This window comes from Sus scrofa, chromosome Y (genome assembly GCF_000003025.6).
Source record: "Sus scrofa isolate TJ Tabasco breed Duroc chromosome Y, Sscrofa11.1, whole genome shotgun sequence".
Lineage (NCBI taxonomy): Eukaryota > Metazoa > Chordata > Mammalia > Artiodactyla > Suidae > Sus > Sus scrofa.
The window spans coordinates 24,364,421-24,368,768 of NC_010462.3; positions in this window are offsets into that span (position 1 = coordinate 24,364,421).

The window sequence follows — 4,348 nt, forward strand, 5'->3', positions numbered from 1 at the left end:
CTTCTGATCCTCCATGAACCATGTAGTATGGGCTTCAAGTGGACAGTCTTGAGGTTTCCCTCTTGGAGGAGAGGTGATTCTGTCTCTGCGAATCAAGGGTTTAGTGAAGGATGAGGAGTATCCCATAGAAAGACTGGTTTTGGCTGGCAAAAAACTTGCTCTCTGGCCCATTGTCAGCCAGGCCTTGGTCAATGGTGCTCAGACCAGTGTTCTGATGTCAATTAAATGAGACATAGAGAGCTACAGACTAGATTTCCTAAATCCTCCAAGCACGTGCCCAAATGTCCAAAACCCCAGCAAATACAAAAGACTGCATTGTCCATGTATGGTCTGCTGTATGGTGCTAATTTTAGTAGTGCCTTCATGTGAATGTGCTTGAAATTATTTTGATCTCTGAGTGAAATTTTGGAACACATAGACCACAGTAAAATGAGGTGTTCCGCATTTCAAAGTCAATGCCTGATCAGGAGAAGAATGGATGGAGGATGGCCCCAATTGGAATGTGTCAATTCCTAGAGAGGTTTCTCCCTGGACCACCATAGGTAGTTTGGATGTGGGATACGATGACAGAGATAAATTGTTGGGTAAAGACTTTGGCTCCTCTCCTGGCGCATATATTTCTTCCGGGATCAACCCATGTGTTTTGGGGGAATCAGGATTTGATAGAGACTAAAGGGGGTATTTGGGGACAGATAAAGAGAGAGATTGAGGAGAATTTGTTTCAAGCAACAGTCCAGGGCAAGATGTCTTCCCTGAGACTTTTTCTATGGTTCAGTGACTTCAGGGAAGAAACAACACTCTTGCCCCAGAAACTCCACTCCCTCTCAAAATGAATATTGAAATGTGGCCCTACATTCAATACTCCCCACTGCAAGATATGTTTCAGAGCATTTGCATAGCAACATTTTCTCTAAAATTACTTGATGAGGGGATCAGGTTAAAGGACAGTAGACACTTTCCTAAGTTGAAAGCCCCTTCCCATGTAAAGGGCATCTCCTATTGTTTCCTACCTGACTCCTTTCTTGTTTTCAACATCCAGGCTATTGTGGAAGTGGGTCGTGTTCACTCAAATGTTTTCCTTCCAACTGAGATTTTATACTGTGGATTCCTCGGATGAATGTTTTGAAAAAAATCTTGACCGTGAACTGACACACAATTTTAGGAAATGGTCCATTATTATGCAGAGAGCAGGTAGGCCCAGAGTAGGATGTGTTGACTTCCCTCTAAAAGTTCAAGTCCAACTGGTTGCCATGACAATAGCATAAATCCCATGGAGCCTTGCAGCCAAAAAACCATTCTGTGAGATATGAGGTGCTTGTGGGCTGGCATGTGGGAAACTCTCACCCTCACATCTCGAGGGTTGGACGTTTGGCACCCTGTGCTGTTGTTCTGGTCGTATGTAGATAACAGTGACCTATTAAATGTGAGGTACATTTTGATGAAGCAATTTTATTTCCATCTTTAACCTCATGGCCACCACTGTCATCAGTCTACTGAGCTAGACATGTATAATACAGGCTTGCTGTTTGATCATCATATATCTTAAAAGTATATCTTGTCTTGCACTTCTGTGAGCCGACCACCAAAAGGCTTTCATAAATGTGAAAAAAAGACTCAAGCCTAATTGTCTTTTTTAATATGTCATCCCAGAGCACAAACACGGAAAAAATGCCCCTCTGCCTTTAAACCAGCAGGAGGCCCTGAATGTCATACCTGAAGAAGACATTCCAAAGGGAGAAATTACAGGTCCACTTTTCTGAATGTATTTGTCAATAACTGAAACCACAAGCTAGCACTCTAAATGAACTATAATATTAAAAGTAATTTAAACTTGGTTAATTCAGTTGGATATCCAGGACTTGATAAGCACAAGCCCTCTCTCTCTTTGGGTGCTGGCTGGTAGTGTGTTGACAAGGGCCCGTGCAAATTGTTTGTGGTGCCCATAATTGTAAGGAAGGGAAGGAGGGTCTCTCTGGTGACTTACATGAGCCCTGTGGTGAGGTCTTCAAGTGGAGTGTCTTGAGGGTTCTCTCTTGGTGAGAGGGGATTCTGTCCCTGCAAATCAATGTTCTATAGTAGGAAGAGGAGTGTCTCAAATAGAGACTTATTTGGGTGAGAGAAACCTGCACTATGGCCCAATGTCCACAAGGACTTTTTCAAGAGTACTCAGCCAGGCCATTGTTCAAGGATGCCCAGTCCAGTGTTCAGATGTCAATTCAATGAGACATGAAGAGTCACAGACATGATTTCCTTTATCCCAAAAGCATGAGTCCAGATGTCCATCTCCCCAGGAAATCCAGAAGACCTGATCAACCTGGGGTGGTCTGATGCAGGAAAGGTAATTCTTGATAATGCCATCATGTGATCTAAGATCCTGGTTGAAAATCTGAGCTCTGAGTCAAATTTAGGACCAAGTAGAACTGCACTATTCTTTAGGTGTTTTGGGTGTCACCGTGAAGGCATGACATTTGGAAGCGTTGGTGGAGGATGGATCCAGTTTGAATAGCTCTATTACTACAGAGGTGATATTTCTGATCTACCACATGTATTTAGATGGGGGATTTGAAAACGGAGGGAAAATATTTGGTTGACTTGAATGATCTCCTGGCTTAGGTATTTCACCCAGTATGACCCCAGTTATACTTGGGGCAGCATGTTTCGATACAGACTCAAGGAGGGAGAAGGGGAGAGAGAGCGAGAGTGAGTGTGTTTGGTGGGGAGAGAGAATGTGAGTGTATGAAAAGATATTTTGATTCAAACGACAGTCAAGGGCAGGATATCAGCACTGAGCAGATGTCTATTCTTCAGGTGGATATCTGACTTCAAGGAAGAAACACACTCTTGTCCCAGATTCTTCTCCCCTTATTGGTGTGACTCTTGAAATATGATCCTTAAAATAACTGCTCTCCACTGAAATATAGGTGTTAGAGCCCCAATTTGGCACCCTTTTCCCCTAAAGTCGCATGATGTTGGGATAATATTAAAGGACATTATAAATTTTCCCTGAGCCAAAAAGCTCTTCCCAGGTATAAGTCTTCTCATATATAGTTCTTACTCCCCTTTTCCTTTTTTTCAGTATGCAGGCTATTTGGGAATTGGGCCTTTTGCACACACATATTTTCTTTCTGACTGAGAGTTATACTGTGGATTACTGGGATGCAGTTTTTGAAAAACTATGTTGACCTTGAATTGCCACACACATTCAGGGAAAGAGCGATAATTATTTAGAGAGATATGTGGGCCCAGAGTGGGCAGAGTTGCCTTCCATCTGAAATTTCCAGGCCAACTGGTTTCCACAGAAATGGCATGATGCCCATCAATACTTGTAGACAAACTTCCACAGTGTGAGATGAGAGGGGACTGTTGGGCAGCATGTGGGAAGATCTCAACCTCAAACCATGAGGGTTTAATATTGGGCACACTGAGCTGTTGTTCTGGAGGTATGTTGATACTGATGTAAAGAATGATCCATTGTTTCAGTGGTACATTTTAATGAACAATATTATCTCCATATTTAGGCTCATGGACACCATCTCATCAGTGTACCAATCTATACATTGTTTATACAGCCTTGCTGTTTGTTCATGATATATCTAAAAGGACTAGTGAGCCGACCACCTCAAATCTTTTCTGACATGTGAAAAAAGACTCATGCCTAATGGCCATTTTTAACACATCACCCCAGAACCCAAAAATGGAAACCATGTCCCTGTGCCTTCAACAAAGCATGAAGCCCTGGATATAAGTCCTGAAGAAGAAATCCAATAGGGGAAATTACAGCTCCACTCTTCTGAATATACATGTCAGTACCTTAAAACACATGCTAACCTTTCAAAACAAAGGAATTTTAACAAGGAATTTTACCGGTATAATTCAGGTGGATTATCCACAGGTTGATTAATCCAAGCCCACTCTCCCTTTGGGTGCTGGATGATTGTATTGTTAATAGGGCCAGTGCCAGTATGTTTGTGGTATTCAAGGAGTAAGGATGGGAAGTGGAGTTTCCCTTGTCATCCACCATTAACCTTGTTGTGAGGACTTCAAGAGGAGGTTTTGAGGATTCATTCTTGGAATACAGGGGGACTATGTCCCTGCCAATCATGGGTGTAGAGAAGGATGAGGAGTATCCCAAATATTGATGGGTTTGGATGACAGAATACTTGCACTGTGACCCATTGTCAGCCGGGCTGTGCTCAAGTGTGTTCAGAGCATTGTTCAGATGCCAATTCAGTGAGTCATGAAGAGTCACAGATTTCATTTCCCAAATCCTCAAACAATAGTCCAGATATCCACCTCCCCAGCAAATACAGAAGACCTGATCATCCAGGTGTGGTCTCCTGAAGGAATG